The following is a 20059-nucleotide window of genomic DNA, read 5'->3' as shown; positions in this document are numbered from 1 at the left end:
CCTAGGCACCAGTCGGGCGGGCGACTGGTGGCTGGGTGATTCCCGGAATCACCGAGGCACCAGCCGGGCGGGCGGCTGGTGGCTGGGTGATTCCCGGAATCACCTAGGCACCAGCCGGGCGGGCGGCTGGTGGCTGGGTGATTCCCGGAATCACCCAGCCACCACCCGCCCGCCCGGCTGGTGGCTTGGTTATTCCGAGAATCAGCCAGCCGCTAGGCGGCCGCCCGGCTGGTGGCGGGTGGGTGGCTGGTGGTTGGGTGATTCGGCTGGTGGCTGGGTGATTCTCGAAATCACCCAGCTACCAGCCACCCGCCCGGCTGGTGGCTGGGTGATTCTGGGAATCACCCAGCCACCAGCTGGGCGGGCGTGCGGGCCGCCGGGGTGGCGCGGCCTAGGCTGGCGCCACCCCGGTGGCCCACCTGCCCGCCCAGCTGGTGGCTGGGCGTGGGCGGGTGAGGGGGTAGGGTGGGCGTGGGCGTGGGCAAGGGCGGGTGAGGGGGTGGGGCGGGCGAGGGCGGGTGAGGGGGTGGGGTGGGCGAGGATGTGGGCGAGGGCAGGTGAGGGGGTGGCGCGGGCGAGGACGTGGGCGAGGGCGGGTGAGGGTGCGGGCGAGGGTGGCTGAGGGGGTGGGGCGGGCGTGGGCGTGGGCGAGGGCGGGTGAGGGGCAGGTGAGCGGGTGAAGGGGTGGGCGAGGGCGACGGTGAGGCGGTGTGTGGGTGTGTGAGCGGGTCGCGAGAGGGCGGGTGAGGGGGTGAGGCGAGTGAGGGTGAGGGGGTGGGGCGGGCAAGGGCGGGTGAGGGGGCGAATGAGCGGGTGGGGCGGGCGTGGGCGATGGCAGGTGGTCATTGCAGATATTCCCCATGGTTTCAATATTCCAAACATTGACTATGATAGTGACCCTTATACTTATCAAGCTCTTAGTAAAGTGGTTGCGGGATTTGTAGAAGTCACGTCATCACCATTATGGAGATTTGTGACATTTCATTCAGATACACAATTGGCAATGATATTGTCAAGCTTCAAGGGGAAAACAAATTCAATGATGCAGCTTACATGGTAAGACGTTTAAAATGTATATTTGATTAATGTTGAAAAATTCATTTATGTACAAGTTAATTGAACTTTTACTATTTCATGTTACAGGCAAAAGTCAAATCTTCTTAACAATGAAGATCAACAATTTATAAATGATTGTCTGTTCATTCATATTGATAGTTGGGAAAAAGATGATAGCCATATATCTATGATTTTTAATCGGGTAGACAGAAAGAGTCATAGCCAAATACTGACTTATGATGTTGTTGTGAGAAAACTAACATATGACGACAAAGAAGCAAAATGAGAGATAGTTAACATTTATCAAAAACCACAATTACTGATTAACTATCTTATAGACATTTGTTCAAATGAAGGAGATTGGGTTCTGGATTTATTTTCTGGCTCAGGTAAGTTTTCTTATATGGAATTGAATTTCAATATGTTATTTTTAAATTAATATGTCATTGTACAAATTTAGTTCATTATTTCTTTTTTGCTTGATAATTAGGTACAACACTAGCATGTTGCCTTCAAAAAGGAGGAAATTGCATTGCAATTGAAAAAGATCCACTACAGTGCAATTTCATTCAGCAAAGAATTAATGCTCTTCAATTTCTTCCAGATGCAATGCAAGAAATTGGGTTGAAGAAAAGGGACTTCAGTGAATCACGTGTGGCAAAAAAGGCAAAGGAACCCCAACTACCATTACATGGAATGTTTGGAAAGACATACGTTGGGAGATTTGCAGACATCAAAGATCCATTAGAAGAGGAAAATGAACAAAAGGAAGCAGAAAATATTGTAGAAGAAGACAATGATGAAACTCTAGAGGACGAAGAGTTTGGATTACGTGACATTGTTGATTAAATTTAAGTTATGCTTGTAAATCAAGCTTTGCAATGTTTTGACTTTGACATTTTATGAGAAGAATAAACACTCAATTAGGGTTGTTATACGTTCAATATTTGTAATATGTGATTTTCGCATTGATTTTTAAGTTAATCATTATTTTTTGAAAAAAAAGAAGTGATTATTATTATTTTTTTGACATGAAATTCATAAAAAAAGCTATTATTTAACCATTTTTAGTTAAAATTATCATATAAAAATTGTGATTTTGACATGTCAATTCTAGCAAAAAATTATCAAAACGTGTAGTTTTTTAGTTATATTTATGTTAAAAATGGTTATTTTTATGTCCATTGTTAAAAAATATATTTTTTAGAAACAATTATTTCATGTGGATTGAAAAATTAATTAAGGACGTATAAATATGTAGAATATCGAAAATTCTAAATATCGATCTTCTAATTTAAAAATGCAAAACAATAAAAACCTCACTAAAAAAAATATTAAAATAAAAATAAAAAACAAGAAAATGTGAAGAAAACGACCACTTCAAAAATGATCAAATTTACAAACTAATTATTTACATTTTATACATTAGAAAATTTAAAGCCAAAAATCAAGTCTTTTAAAAAAGGGGGTGATGCAGAATACTCACTTTTCAAAATCAGCATGAAAATCACTACCATTCTAAAACGTAATGTACATAAAGCTATCCTTCCCATGACATTCCTTCCAAAAACTATGCTCTAAAAAAAACATGTTCGTTCTGCATCACCCCTTTTCAAAATCAGGTCACTTTTTTGCTATCTCTACGAAATGGGTAAAAGTATCAGTTCCCGTTTCAAAGTTTACATTGTTTTAGCCTCTCATTGGTCCACCAAATGCGCTTTGACCAATTACATACAAACACTTGTCACAATATGATTGAGCCATATGTTAATATTCCCTCGAATATTCTAGGAATATTCCCTCGAATATTCTAGGAATATTCCGTCGAATATTATTTTTGCTAACTGGGTTGTACAGATGCCTCGTCAACATCCTAGTCACAAAATCTTGTGTGTTTGACAAAAGGGACAACATGCTCTAACTTTCTCATGCAAACTCCATTTTGAGTGAAACGATTTGCATTGGGATCATATCGCCAAGATAGACGTTGTCGTTTAGGTTTTGATTGATTCCAACCACTTTGTTTTTTGAGCAAATTTTTGCCCTTAATCCAGATTCCAATCACTCCTTCCCACTGACAAGCTTTTGGACCGACACAAGTTGGTTATCTGATGAGAGTTGAATAATCTTATCCTTCCCAAGTTCTATCAATTGATTCTACTTGGAAAAATCTCCATGACAACCACTTGGGTTCACTGACATGACTTACCTTACAAATGGCTTGGCACTTCAACCAATGTTCTCCTTTTTTTGTTGACCCAATCCAACACTTGTTGGTTGCTTGTTGATTAAACACCTTGTTGTACCAAAGCGATTCCTTGGTGCTCGAAAAGCTGACTGATGGCCTTCTCATTGAGAATCATGTTCCTCCTTTGCAACAGATGCATTCGATGCAAGCTTCTCCTTAGAAACCACTTTTCCAAGTTAAGCCCATCTAAGTGAACTACAACAATGAGTTCCAATATCAATAATAACAAGAAAAGAAATGACCATTCTTTTACCTCCACGGTTCCAAATTCCACATCTGGAATAATGCATTTTCCATCTCTTTCGCTTCTTGGCGTCAACACATCAAATCGCATTGTAGACCATTTGATATTTTACAAGGGCTGCAATTTTTTTTTTGGCATTTTGTCCACTTTCGCTTCTTGATTCCATCATCCTCCAGTATTAACATGCTTCTCATGTCATGATTTGAGAATGAAGGCTAATCATGAGCCTCTTGCTCAAGCGTGGACCTTCCAAAATCCTGCGACATCTTGTCACAAGAAACACCATTAACCTTGAAAAACACTCATGCAAGAATATAACTTGATGACCTCTTCCTTTTTCTTCTTCAAAGCAACAAATGTCACATCATGTGAACATCATGTACTCTTACATATTGGTGTATAAACCATCGACTAAACACAAGTCGAAAAAACATGCTTCTTCAAACAACGGACTTTCAAGTCAAGCAAAAGCATGTATAACAACTTGACGATTTACAACAAGAATTCCACATTCTTGTGAAACAATTCGTCACATCTCCCTCTCATCTTTGGAGACAAAATCAACTCTTCCAAGTTAATATAACATACATGTAACAATCAATCAACCACACAAGCCGACACTCATGCATGTGCAAGTGATCAACATTCTCAAGTTGACAACACACATGTTAACAAAGAAATCAACCAACACAAGTCAATCACTCATGCACGTTCAAGCACAATGAAACTACTAAAAATTCCATTGTTCACACACACAAACTCGCATGCATGTATAACAATTCTAAACTCTCTCACAAGTACAAGAGTCCCATTGGTATGTACGAGTACTTAAAGAGCTGAAATGACCAAATTTGTTGCAATTAAGTGAGTCAACATACTCCACTTTCAAACACCTTTATGGCGTAAACATGCAAGTTCAAGAATGCAACATGCATGCAAATTTGTAGTTGCACATTGCCATCTTTGCTGCATCCAAGTGAGTCAACATAGCTCTACTTTTCCAACACCTTGCTTCATGCAATATACAACATACTTTCAGGAGAAAAGAAATGCATCCAAATAACAAGGAAATGCATCAATAAGGCAAGATTTGCATCAATTATCAAAAGAAATGCAAGGCCTTAATTGGTTAAGAAATCTAACCATCTCTTTCTAAACCAATTCAATGGCGCTTCTTTTAACTGCACTTCATCATGTGTATCATCCTGACCCACATCGATTATGGAGTCCTCTTTTCCATTCTTTCGAAAATCTCTCTCCACCTTTTTCAAATGTCGCGATAACTTGTTGGATGCAAAGTCCAACACTTGTCCACAATATGACCCTGCGTATGGCAATGAGTGCAAAATAATTGCATCTTCTTTTCAACATGGTTTCCATTATCCAATGGACCTTTGGCTTTCTATCTCTTTTGTTTTGAAAGTTTCATGTGTATGTCTATCCTCTTCCAACACCTCGAAATAGTATGGTTATTCAAACCACAAAAGGAACATGTAAATTTTCTCCAAATATTATGTGAAGATTTACCATGTTTATCATAATCAAAAGAAACTTGATTAAAGGTAGATTTATACCTTGCACATTCACCTTTGTCGCCTTCTTGAGGAGGTGAATTTGATGAGGTAGTGGCTCTCTTCAGAATACCAACAATGGTTTCAATGACCTTAGAGATTTCAACATCCTCTTGTTTTCCATTTCCACTAGTTGCATGCTTATGAGCATCTTCTTGCAAAGTGGGTATAAAACTTTTGCATTCCTCATGAACACAAACTTCACAAGCTTGAGGTAATGAACATGTAATGAAAGTCCTTCTTGGAACACCTTCATGTGCCTCCTTGGCTTTGGAGCATTCTCCATCATGTTGTCCATAACCAAGACCCAAATACCTAGGCCTTTCCTCAACAACAATTGGCTCAACTATGCCTTGTGCATGTTTGCCTAACCCTTTACCTTCATAGCCCATCTTCATCAATAATTTGGACCCTATTCCTCTAGTGTGTCTTTCAAAAGCACCAAAACATTCATTTTGAGAGGAAATTGAAGATAAACTTGAATTGCATACCTCATTTTCATGCGCATACTTTGCTAGGGTTTCCTTGGAATCACAGAGTTGAATCTCCATCTCATGCATCTTTTCAAGAAGCTCTTGCTTCTCCTCCTTCATGGCCATCAACTCCTCTTGAAGTATAGTGTTCTCCTTCCTATCTTCATTCATCTCTTGCACCATATCTCTCATGATGATAAGCTCTTGCAACATCTCTAAATCAAATATTCTTGCTAAGGAAGATGGATTAGAAACATCACTTGTTGAAGCTGCCATCACACAAACTTGCACACAGTTAAATTCTCCTTGCACAAATACAAAACCAATAGCTAATTTTCTAGCTAACCTTGGCAAACCATCTCAGGGTTAAAATGAGCTAACTTGTGCTCCGATACCAACTTGATCTGAATGTTGGGAAAACTTGTTAATGCTATGCAATCTCCCTCACCAATATTAAAAATTTGTGTTTAGGATCGTCTTAAATTAACCAAAATGTGAAGGATTATGTGTCAAGTATTGAGTGTATTTTATGAGCAATTTATGAGATTAATTAGTTATTTAAAACACATATACAACAAGTAAATTGCAAAGAAGTAAAACACAGAAAAATCATAAACACAAAGTTGATAAAGGAGTTCACCCCTCCTGGGCTACATCTCCTTGGACCTGCTTCAATGGTTAGGTCCTCTTTGGATTAATGGTCAATTATCTGATTACATGCACCTGCAGTAATCCAATGGCTTTGCAACCTGATCCATTAGATTCAGAAGACCCAGAAACCCCAAAAATGACTTTCCAAGCTCTACAATTAGACTTTAGTTGATCTAGGCTCGACCTCCTCTTCCAGTGGCCCTAGGCTCCCTTAAACTTCAACGCAGAAAAATCACATACAAAAGTGCCTTTATGCCTCTGCAAACTGTTCCATTGTGTTCATATCATCCAAATCATCTAGGAATGACTCTTTTTGAGTCAAAATTGGTCGGAATATGCCAAAGTTATGGCCTCTTCAGTTTTTCCTAGGAAAACTTCACCAAATTTGGAGAAACTCCAGTTAACTCCACCAAATTTGGAGTTAATGCCAAATTTATCGGACCCAACAAAAGATTCACCAACCTAATCCGCACTTAATTAGTGGGTAAGTATGGATTAGTTATCATAACTCCACTTAGAGTGTTTAATGGCGCAGTTAACACTAAATGTTAGCAGTTAAGAGTTAGTGTTCACATGCGGCGATTAGCCTTGCCTCCCAACTTCAAAGTTTAACTCTTTAAATGAAATGTGTGCCCACGATATGTTAAGAAACATTGGTGTAGCATAATGGTAAGGTTTGGTTCTTGTGTGGGTAAGGTCATGAGTTTGATTCCCTGGTCTGCCCAAATAATTTTACATGACCTTTGAGAGGGCACGTGGCGCCCTCTGGGCTTGCCACGTGTCAGCCTCTCATTGGTCCACCAAATGCACTTTGAATAATTACATACAGACACTTGTCATAATCGGATTGAGCCATATGTCAAAATATTCTAAGAATATTCCTTGGAATATTCTTTTTGTTCACTGGGTTGTATGGATGTCTAGTCAGCATCCCAGTCACAAAATTTTGCCTATTTGAGAAAACAGAGAGAAGGCTCTAACTTTCTCATACGAACTCTGTTTTGAGTGAAACGAGTTTCCTTGGGATCTTATCGCTGAGACGGACGCTATTATTCAGGTGTTGATCAATTATGAGCACTTTGATTTTTGAGCAAATTTTTGCCCCTAATCCAGATCCCGATCACCAGACAGTTATGATGACCCCTTCTAATATCTCGACTAGTGGGACCAGGCATGCCATGACAAGGCTCAAAGCGATCAGCCTCAATGCAACCAGGCCCAGTGTGACCAAGATTGTTGACTATTCCCAGGAAAGGCTTACTCAACCTTTGTTACTTCTTTGCTTTCCTTGTAGTTTATGTTGTACATGTCCTCTTAGTGTATGAAATATATACTTCTGTTATGCCTTTATGTTGTTTAAAATTGGTCTCAAAACTCTGAGAGAGATCATTTGATTTCCCACCCGAGGGAAAATGGTCTCTCTTAAGTTTACTTCAGGACAAGAGAGTTTTTTGCAGACCTGAATGAACTCATCCTAGATAGTTCAATCATGTTTCTCCATGCATGTATTTTATCTAAATTTCTAATAATATAAAGAATTTTCACTTGCTCACAAAAAAAAATGTTGTTATCGATACATATTGTTGTTATAATTATTTGTAAAATGAGTACAATCATAAGTATTAATATTGTAACTCGTGATTTTGTTTGTAATAAGTAGAAGAGTTAGCTTGAAATCATGTTAACTATGAATTTGTTGCTTCTTCCCAAGCATTGATATATCAAAGAAATAGTAGCTATATGGTGCTTGTTGCATGAATAATTGTAATAAGAATCTCCCTCTCTCTCAAGCAATCTTAGTTGAACCATTCCGAATTTTACATGTTGCTTTCAATTTGTTTCTTTTTGGTTCCTAATTTCCCTTGGGATATTTTTTTTCTCTCCCTCTCATACACAACACACAAGAAATTAGGGAGTCAAATTCTTCTTTACACAAAAAAATTTGTCTCTTTTTGTCAATAATTTGTTGACGCTAAATTTCCCTTACTCATAAACGACATAAATTGATAAATAACAACAATCAATCATTCATCAAAATAAAGAGTGTTATAGATTGACTTTAGAGCAAGGTAATTTCCAATCACTACTTAAAAATATTAATTGTTGGAGTAGGTAGGTAATATAAATGCTCGAGTTGCTTTCAACTTAGTTGACAATAATAATAATCCATATCAAGGATGTTGGAAAATGTAACTATTTTCGGTCATCATAATTGTCATTGTGCTTATGTCAATATGTATATCTTATGTTACAAGAAAAAAAAGAAATAAAAATATTGTTTCATGCTTCATTTTATTGGTCATATAGGTCAAGCATGCATTTCATGCTCCTAGGGTTTGTTGTGTCAAAAGAATATTTTTCTTTAGTCAAGAGGGTCTTTGTCAATTGTATAAGACCCTATTGGGCAAGATATAACATATAAAAGATAATATTTTGAGTTTAGAAAGTCCTTATGAGCCTCCAAGCACAAGTTGGCCCTCCTAGCAAGAAGTCGGCCTAGAGAGGGGTATTCGACCTCATGGAAAGCTTATATATACAAGCAACTTCGACCTCATTTATCACTAATTCGATCTCTAAAACAAGAAGTTTGGTTTGGAGAAATGAGCAAGAAGGAAGCTATAATGAATGTCAAGGAAGCAAGAAGAAGTCAAGAAGAGCAAGGAAAATTTGTTTTTGGGCTATATTCTCTCACACGTGCGAAGAAACTAGGGTTTAGGCAGCTACTACAAGGTAAAAAATTGCAGGTCGAAGTTGCAGACTTGAAGTTGGGGGGAAAAGTTAAGAGTTGAAGTTGGTTGAAGAAGGATAAGCCCTTATTGTTTTGGTTGATCTTTGACCTACTTGGAAGATATTCCTTGAGGGATGGCTTGGTGTTTGGAGGAGGACTTGGTCTAGGGTTTTAGGTTTTGGGTCTTGCTTTTCTCATTTTAAGTAGATTCTATAAGAAGAGAAGAGATTCTTTATGGGTTTTCCCCTTGGAGGGGCTTTACCTTGGCTTGTGTAGAAATTATGATGTAGTTTTGCAACTGTTCATGAAGTTTTATTCAAAATCACAAGGCACAAACCTACTCTACTGCTATGTGGAATTCAATTCACAATTTAAAACGTGAATCATAAACATGCAATGATAAATAACACACATGCACACAATATTTTTTTTCAGGGAAAGAAAACTACTAAAAACCCCAATGCTTACTTGAATTAATCTGATGAATATAGATATATTACAATTGCTTTGCTCAACTGAGCACAACCTGCAAGTGAATAACCTATCTCTCTGCTCACTGAGAAGCTTTGACCTAGACTTAGTCAATTTCTGCCTCTACTTGGGCCCTTATTTCCTTGTGCAATTCCTTAAGAAATTAAGCCCCTATTATTTAGGAATTTCTCCAGAAAGGATTGCGCAATTCCCAAGCTTGATCATCTGACTACATGCAACACCTGCACACTCAAGACTAGTCTACAATTGATGTTACATTGCCTTCAAATCTCCACCACAACTAGGGAACTCGAATTTTTTGCATGCATTAGCTATTTTGGGTTGATTGACCAGTTAACTGGATGATCACTGAGTTTGACTAAAGTCTCACGCCACAACAGACCTTCCACTAGTTCCTCCAAGAGTTGGAACTAGTTTAACTGAAAACAACTTGAGATAAACGATATTGTTTGCTACAAATTAGCAATCACACGTGCTTAACTGAACTCTAACTCCTCCAACGGGAATTTACTAGGTAAATTGGGTGACACAAGCCATGTCACACAAGTTAATTGCATCCAAGTTGTCCGTTGATGTGGAAATTCAAATTTTCTCAATTTAATAAAGGCAAAATCAAATTGAGAATTTCTTGCTGCATTTTTCAACACTCCCTCTCAACAATAAAGAGATTATCAACCACCCCTATCTTACACTTGTGGAACTCGAACTTCCCTCTTGATAAGGCCTCTGTCAAAATGTAAACATCTTGTTCCTCTATCGGAATGTATTGTAGCAACATTATTTGCCTCTGCACACAGTCCCATAAATGGTGATACTAGATATATATATGCTTGGATCGATCATAAAATATAGGATTCTCAAAGAGCTTGATGCAACTCTAATTATCATAGTAAATCACAGTGTTAAATTTTGCAGATTTAAAATTTAATTTCTAAGATCATAAATCATAGAAGACAGTTAATGCACAACAAGACACAGAATTTGGCCCAAGTGATCCAGGTGGCTCCATAAATGCTCAAAATTCAAAGAAGGTTTTGGAAAAGCTAAAAAATCAAGGTCTTTGGATTGCAATAAAACTAAAATCAAATCAAAGAGCTCATCACAAGCTTTCCAACGACATAGACGACACTAAAATTCGAGTCCATATGAGAAAGATATTGTAGTTTGAACTTTGTACAAAGAAAAAACAAAGTCAAAATTCAACCAGAGGGGTGCCACGTGGCACTCCCACAGGCTGCCACATGGTAGCGCAATCTGTAGACCAAGTGGACCCAACAAGTGATGTGACAGTATGACAAGTCGACATATGGCATGTAGGTGACAAAAGTGGCATATGATGTGAGCCAATGAGAGCCCGCCACATGTCCCAATCACATGGTGCCACATGGTACCTCAAATTAGGCCCAAGTGGCCTTGGCATTGTGAAACCTCCATTTTTGTCTTATTCTCATGGTTTTGGGAGTCGTTACAATATGGACATATGATTTCCATATATTATATGGCCTGAAAACTATATTAAAACCAAAATTGGGCTTTAAAGTCATATTAAAGCAAAATTGGGAGTCTGTGGGTTTTGAACCCAAAACCTCCTTAACGACAAGTAACTTAATATGACGATGCCGACAATTGTGCCAACCACACAGTTTGTCTTATTCACCCTCACACTTTGTTAGAAAATGTCATTCAAATGGCTTAGAGGGAACCATGGAGAATACATGAGAGATGAGGGCATAGGCAAGGCAATGAAAACATGAATCTAAAGAAGATTCTAGAGATATTGTTAGAGCATATGTTAGGGAATATTTAAAAGAATATTCTCTATGAGGAATCTTTAAGATTCCTTGGGGACAAAATTTTGAAGGTGTCAGAAATATGTTGAGTTTATACTCAAATGAACTAGTTTTTCGCTAAGAGTCAGATGGTGCAAACGTTTCTCTGATATGAACAACAAATTTTCCAAAGACAAATGGTTGAGGGCGGAACCATGAAGGTGGAACCTTGATGCGAGAATCTACATGGAATCTAAAAGATTCCATGGAGGCCCGAAATTGACAGTTTCATAACCAAACTGACTTTATACTCATTTTTCTCATTATTTTGTAAGGAACATGATGGTGAGATCAATTTCTTCATCGGAGTTGCCAAATTTGAGTCAGCCCACAAAATAGAATCTTTGAGATTCTCAGGGAGCCCAAATTTGACAAAGTAAAAAAGGGGTCAAGTTTACAGCTAAATTTCATAGTTTTTCACCAGGAATTTAACTGTGAAGTCCGTTTCTTCAACAAAGGTATGAATTTTCATACCATCCCTGGAAGTGGAGGTATAAGATGCATTTATGCCATGTCTTCTTTTGATTTTTGCTAAGATGGTGATTTGGTGTTGAGATCCTTGTATGCCACTTTGTTGGAGGGTCTTTGTATGCCACTTCATGTGAGAGTTTGATATTTTATCATGTTGAATGAGAGCTTATATGAGTGAGACTTCTTATAGGAAAACATCTTGTGGAGATACATGCCACTCTAGTTAAGGGAGTTCTTCCTTGTATTGAAAAACAATACATCATGTACTCATCATCATCTTGCAACATTTAATGAAGCGGCCTCCCCACTCTTGACATCCATTCTAGAGATGTAACCCACACTAGGTGAACTTCGTTATCAAGTTGTGTATGTATTCTTTTATTTTATGGTTGCCTTATGTTTCCTCTTGTTTAAAATATGCACATGTGGTTTTTCTTACTCTTGCACATGGAATTATGCTAACATCATAGAAGTAAAATATCTTGGTTAATTTCAGTAGCCGAGAGAATCCAAATCAAGTTTGATATCAGAGCAGTCTTCTCATTGATGTGAATTGTGAGTGTGAATGATACCTAGAGATTCAACATGAACGAGAAGGAAAATGGAGGATCATAGAGATCTCTATGAGGACCTCCTCAAGATGACACACATGGTAGATATAATGTATGCAAATATTAGGAGAAAATGGAAAAAGAGGAACACGAGAGAGAGAGAGAGAGCAAAGAATGATGCTCCATCTCCATCTTCGGGTGAATATTCTTCTTCTTCATCTTATTATCATCATTCAAATGAAGATATCAATGAAATCCTTCAAGTGGAGAATGTTGAATTGAGGAGACTTCTTCAAGAACTAGAAGAGGAGAAGCGAAGATTGCTACTTCAATTACGAGACACATAAGAGGCCTTGGAAAGGATGAAGTGCAACAAAGGCTTAATGAAGCCATCATCACTTGCTTCAGAATCAACAACTGAGGTAAACAATGTTGATAGTTCTTCAGTTTCATTTTCACATGATGTTATTTATGTTGGAAGCCTTGAGGTACCCATTTCAGGATTGGGATACACTGAAGGAGAATGCTCAAAGACAACAAAAGCAAGGGGTTCTTCAGACAAAAAATCCAAGCCATTGTCGAAATCATAAAGGAAATAGAATGATGTGAACACATCACAATCTTCTCATGATAGTGCACATTGCAGAGGAAGAGCTAAGGCAAGCTCTCATTGTCAGGATCGTACCAGAGACAACCAAATGAGGTATAAAAAGTCTAAGTATTCTAATGTTCATTTTTATTACAAGAAGGTTGTTAATGATGAGCATAAATCATGGCATAGAAAACCATGTAGTTTTTATGGCTTGTATAACCATGTTGTTGGCGAGTGTTGGTAAAAGATGGTAGCAAGAAAGAGGACAAGATGTGAAAGGCCTTCTCCACTTCAGAGAAGGAAGAAGGTCAAGCAGGTCAGGAGGAAGAAAATTTTTTGCAATCATTGCAACAGGTGTGGACATCAGAGAGCCACATGTGGAGAGTTCCATCCAGAGCAGCTACCAAAGGACTAGAAAAACCTGAAAAGGAACCTGTCAATGAAGCAAATCAATGAGAAATCTAGCTAAATGAATAGAACCCATCAACCTGGTTGGGTAAGAGATGGGTAGAATTTTTAAGTAATTGAGCATGGTCACATTTGTAAATCATATGTTGTGAAATAATTCTAAAAGTGGTGAAGTATTTTCCATCACTTATGAATGCAACAAGATGATATTTTGGCCTTTTGTTGTTGTTGTTGATAGTTGGGTATTGGTTTCTTGTTATGCTTTTGATGTAAACTTAACCAATGAGTGTGTATAAACCCTTAGCAAATAGGGGGTTTGGTTGGGTCATGTTTGGTCTTGTAAAAGAACATGAATTTTGCAAGTTGTACTACAGGTTTGCATAGAAGACTAGTGTCGGTTTATCACTTAGGGCTCCAAAGTACAAAGGTGAAGGAGAAGGCAGTGTGGCTTGTTAAGACACTTATTGTGTAGATAAGGGAGAACTACAGTTTGCAGATTGTGTTCATTCTTTTGGAGGACCAAAAGATCCTCAGTGGGGAGGAATGATCCAAGTGGCTCCATAAATTATCAGAATTCAAATATGGCTTTGGAAAATATAAAAAATAATGGTCCTTGGATTGTAATAAAACCATAATCAAATCGAAAAACTCATCGCAAGATTTCTAAAAGCGTGGACGACACTGAAATCCAAGTCCGTATGAGAAAGTTATTGCAGTTTGAAGTTTGTACCAAACAGGTAAAAAACAAGTCAAAAGTCAACCCGAGGGTGCCATGTGGCACTCCAATAGGATGCCACATGGTATCCCAATCAACAGACAAGGTGGACCACAATAGGTGATGTGGAAATATCACAAGTTTACACATGGCATGTAGGTGACAAATGTGGCATATGATGTGGGCCAATGAGAGCCTGCCACATGGCCCAATCACATGGTGCCACATGGCACTTCAAATTAGGCCCAAGTGGTCTTGCCATGCCATTTTTGTCTTATTCTCATGGTTTTGGGAGTAGTTACAATATGGACATATGATTTCCATATATTATATGGTTTGAAAACTATATCAAAACAAAAAAAATGGGTTTTAAAACCATATTAAAGAAAAACCGAGAGTCCACGAATTTTGAACCCAAAACCTCCCTATCAACAAATAACTTAATATGACTATGCCAACTATTGTGCCAACCACATACTTTGTCTTATTCACCCTCACACTTTGTTATAAAATGTAATTCAAATGGTTCAAAGGGAACCTTGGAGAATATATGAGAGACAAGGGCAATGTCGGGCCAATGAATAGATGAATCTCAAGAAGATTCTAGGAATATTGTTAGAGCATATGTTAGGGAATATTTCAAAGAATATTCTATATGAGGAATCTTTAAGATTTCATGGGGGTAGAATTTTGAAGGTGTCAGAACTATGTCGAGTTTATACTCAAATGAACAAGTTTTTTTGCCAGGAGTCTGACGGTGCAAACGATGTTCTGATCTGAGCAGCGGATTTTGCAAAGACAACTGGTTGAGGGCAGGACCATGAAGATGGAACCTTGATGTTGGAATCTGCATGGAATCTAAAAGATTCCCTGGAGCCCTGAAATTGACAGTTTTAGAACCAGGCCAACTTCATACTCATTTTTCTTAGTTTTTCGCAAGGAACATGATGGTGAGACCAATTTCTTCATCGAAGCAGCCAGATTTCAGTCATCTCGTAAAATATAATCGTTGAGGAATCTTTGACATTGTTAGGGAGCTCAAATTTGACTGAGTCAGAAGGGGGTCAAGTTTAGAGTTATATTTCACGATTTTTCTCTAGGAATTCAACTATGAAGTCCATTTATTCAGCAAAGATGTACATTTCCAGACCATCCCCAGAAGTGGAGGTATGTAACAGCCCAAGTGAAAATTCCATGTAATAAAAGTTAATAAAGGAAAAATAATAACCATGGTTGATGGGACACTTATTCCAAGCTGAATGTTGGGCAAAACATCCTAGTGTGGGTGTTTATTGGTTTATTATGGTTAAGGAAATTAACAAAGGCAATGGCTAAGGCTTTGGAAAATCAAAATGGCATTTTGGCACATTTATTTATGAAAATAGTGGAAATTAGGAGAAAAGGAAGGTGAAAGGTCAGAGGTTGCATGTGAGGAGGAAAATGAAGGAAAATAATGGAAAATGAAGAAAATAGAGGTATGCTTATGAAGATCGGTTTGTAACCTTTTATCAGTTCAGTTTTGGAGTTCTTTCATTATTATTCTCTCTCTCTCTCTCTCACACACACACTCTTGGAAACTTAGAGTTTTCTTGGAGCAATTTGGCATTGGATCAAGAAAGGCAAAGAAGGTAAGAGGAAAGAAGTTGTAAGCCAGGAAGGGTAGGATCAAGTAGCTACAACAAGATTATTTGTAGGTATTGATTTGCATGTGTGTTTTCCTTGGTAGATTTGGCATGCATGGTATTGCATGTGGTTCTTTTGCTGTTATGACATATGTTTTTCTAGGTGTGACCGCGTTTTCAGCCTAGCCTTTCCATTTTCGGATAGCCCTGTTGTGATGGGGTTCTCATGTTTAGGTCGAGCTAGATTGTCAGATGGATTCGAAGTTGAGTGAGGTGGATCTTTGAATGATAGAACTGTTGACCTAGGTTGTCATTGATGTCAATATGGCAATATTCTGGATACTAAAGGATGACATGAAGCCAAGGGGAAGCAGAACAGATCCATGAAGAGACAGGAGCAAGGCCATCAGGATAGCCAAGCCATAAGCAAGAGGAGTTACCAAAGGAGGTCTTTGAAAGACACTGCCAAGCCAGAGGAGCAGATGGAGACGAGAGGCCAGAGGAGCAGATGGAGACGAGAGGAGCAGACAGAGCCACCAGAGGAGCAAATGGAAACGAGAGGAGCCACATTGGAGCAAGAGGAGCTACAAGAGGAGCCATATATATGCCATATATATGCCAAAGAAGAGGAGCATACATGGCAAACAGAGGACACAGACAGCCATCGGAGCAACAGAGGAGTAGACAGAGCATCAGAGGAAGCAGATTACGCAATCGGGAGCTATCAGAGGCAAAACCCATCTATATATGCATTAACAGCTATCAGAGCAACAATCCAAAGGAAGACCGATCAAAGGAGCATAGAGGAAGAGTGGAGGACACAACGATAGAGCAAACAGAGGAGCAAAAAAAGCCATGGGACACATCAAACACAACTGTCGGAGCCACAAAGGAAGCAGACACAGCTATCGGGAGCCATATATCCACAGATAACACTATCGGGAGCTATCGGAGGAGCAAAGGTGGCATTAACACTATCGGCAGCCAAAGCATATGTATATCTTCCAAATACACTATCCGAAGCGGTAAGCGGTAATGCTCGCACCGCCCTTGGGAGTCAAGTGGTATTCATACACGGGCTCGCGATTCCATTAGAACTGTGACGCGTGGCGGCAGGGAACAGTTGAAAACCGCTTTATCGCGAGTTAACGCGCGGGCGGTTCACAGGATCAGGAGGAGCGAACATCGTCGGATCGCCTGATGAATGATCGGACGACAGGATTAATTTCACGTGTTTTTTGACTGATTGCGATAATGTACGCGGACCCGATGCTGCATTGTGTTATGGTTGAATGCAATATCGCATCCACCCTATCGGGACTCTCACATCGCAATACCCAAAGGGCTGTCCTCCTGCTATGCGTCGATTGCGATGACGCATGCGGACCCGATGCGGAATTGTGTTATGGTTGAATGCATTATCGCATCCGCCCATCACAATGCTACACAGAGGGTTGTCCGACCAGAAGCGTCGATTGCGATAAAGCATGTGGACCCGATTAAACATTATAACATGGCTTAATATAATATCGCGTCCAGTGGTGGATCGGTCGTCGGCCATCGGCGATGTCATGAGCCCGATGTATAAAGGACCCCCATAAGTCTTGAACGTCGATTGCGATATCATTGCGGACCCGACATAGGTATAGATACGGGTGCAATGATCCTTGAAGTCCGCCCTTTAGCACTTTCACCTATTTTTGCTCATATTTCTTATGTATTTACATATTTGCCTTGCGCGCGGTTTGAAGGGCCAAAATGCATATGATAATGGTTCCGATAGTTCAGGAGGATGAAATAATATCGATGGTGATTGCGATCAGGACGTGGCAGGTCCGTTAAATAATGCCATCCCTGTGTATGCCTGCTATCATGAGAAAACAAGAGCGTTGTTACAGTTTTCTGAATATGTGTCCTCTACGTATGACTGAGTTCTTGCCATTGATTCAACGTGTCCTCTGAGCATGAATAGACAGAGGAAACCGAAAGCTGGGAAGCTGAAGAAGCAAGCAAGCACAGAGGAAATGACAGCGAGCGTTGAGGAAGTCTAAGAGGCGGTGTAAGCGGAAATGAATGGACGAAGGCATGGGAATGTATAAAACAGAGGACTATGGAGGTTGTTGGTATGGTGAAGAACCAGAGTGTGAGATAGCAGAAGCAACATCGGTGAATGTTTTTGAATGCTGTGAAAATAAGTTGGAGGAGACAGAGGCAGCGAGAGGATCTAGCAGAACAAAAAGAGGGCCGCAGGGCTAACAGGACAGCAGACAGTCGAAGGGGAGAAGTAGCCAGCAGAGAACATAAGATTGAACAAGAAGTTGTTCTTTATGCAGATTTGAGTGCAACTAACAGTAGACTGACTAGAGCTGTGTGAAGACATTATCAGAGAGCATGAAGGCTATTGGAGGCTATGCATGGGCAGTGTGTAGAGTTGTAAAGACTCATTCATAAGAAGTCTGGTTGTCATTGATACTGTAGTTTGGAGACTACAGTGAAACTGTAAATAGACAGAACTTAGCAGAGAAGAGTTCTGAGAGCAAAAGATTACTATCAAACATGCCTTGACAAGATTGGGTTGGAACCTTAGGGGTTAGTGCCTCAAAAGTGAGAAGGATTGGAGTCCTTGGGGCTGGTGCCTCAGAAGCAAGAAGGATAGGAGTCCTTGGGGCTGGTGCCTCAGAAGCAAGAAGGATAGGAGTCCTTGAGGTTGGTGCCTCAGAAGTAAGTAGGATTGGTGTCCTTGGGGTTGATGCCTCAGAAGTAGGAAGGATTGAAGTCCTTGGGAGTTTGTGCTCCCAAGTCCAAGATTGGTGTCTTGGCAAAATAGATTTGGTGCTCTGGAGGTTGGAGCCTCACCAAAGTCCAAGTTGGAGCTTGGCAACTGATTGTAACCATATATATATTGTATCTATTTTACCGCTCAGTTTATATTAATAAAAGCATTTATTCTTGCTGTTCATCTTATGTTCTAATATATATGTTTTAATTGGTAAAACAATAGTGGGAAAAAGAAATATTGATTCACCCCCCTCTTAGTATTTCCAACAAGAACACATGGCCTAGTGACCCCTGAACCGGATTGTGGGTTGCGGTAAAGCCATATTTTGTGTTGCCTCGGTGGGCCTAAGAATCCTCGACTAGTGAATGGTGGGATATATAATAAATCCTAGAGGTGGTTGCCCTTGATTAGGCCTAGGAATCCTTGCTGGTGAATGGCGGGATATATGGTAAAGCCTATAGGGTGGTGTCTCGGTTTAGGGCCCAGTGATCCCTAGATCAGAATATGGATTGCAATAAAGCCTAAGAGACTGGGAGATAGGAAAATTCCTCACAGTGTAGGTGGAGAAATCCAGTGGCATCCATGCTTGTTTTGGCCTAGTGATCTGGTGGAGATCATGGTAAAGCATGTTATTACATGTTTATTGTGTTGGCCTAATGATCTGATGTGGATTATGTTTGTAACACCCCCTCCCAGGTCTACCCAAACTAACCATGCCAATGGGGGTAAACACGAGGAGAGATGCTTCTACAATCATATTTGACCCCCTATGTCACCTTAAGGAAGTGGAATCGACAGAACATCACATACAATCATCCAACATCATCAAGAGACCCCTCAGGAGACAAGTCAGCCACTAAGACAACCTGTCCCTGGGTCCCACTATTATTATGCAACTCTTATGCCTCAGTCACTCTCATGTTATAGGCAAGGGAGTGACCATAAACCTAAATTCACTCTCACAGGTCTGCCTACGCGCAACTGTGGTCCATAATTGTCAGTTATATGGTAGCGACCCCGAGATTAGAGTCACTTTTCTAGCCCAGAATCCTGGCTTATGCCCAGAACTTGTTGTAACTTTCAGAAATCATTAAAAACATGATAACCATGCTGATCAATCAAAAATCACCCTTAGGACTAGGCTTGAGCATCCCCAATTGGGACTGACATTTTGTCAAATACTTGGCATCAATGCAACCTACAGGTCTAGGATACAAGATAGAGCATAAATGACTGAAACAACTTATGAAACATAACCAGAAGGATCACCTCCTTCTCCATTGAACTACTACATCATCAATTAGGTCTTGCATCCATCCATTTAACAGTTACAAGTAAATATATAAAATAAACATGACATGAACTAGTCATTCAACCATGCTTATAACCAACATAAAACCATATAAATATCAGAGATATGACATCCATTAAATCCACATATAAATCAGTGCAAAAGTAAGAGAACTTAGCTTTTATTAATCATAGGCAAATCCAACCAGGTTCGGGACTTCCACATACCACTCGACCATAGACATGGCTGAACCAAATTTCTCTTTCAGCTAATCACCCCCGTGCCATATTCCAAGCATGAATGTGGGATCTCATAGAACAACCAATCCAAGAACAACC

This window comes from Pinus tabuliformis, chromosome Q (genome assembly GCF_031772625.1).
Source record: "Pinus tabuliformis cultivar Carrire ecotype Pingquan chromosome Q, CPIR1, whole genome shotgun sequence".
In the NCBI taxonomy this organism is placed as follows: domain Eukaryota; kingdom Viridiplantae; phylum Streptophyta; class Pinopsida; order Pinales; family Pinaceae; genus Pinus; species Pinus tabuliformis.
This window is presented reverse-complemented; position numbering follows the sequence as displayed.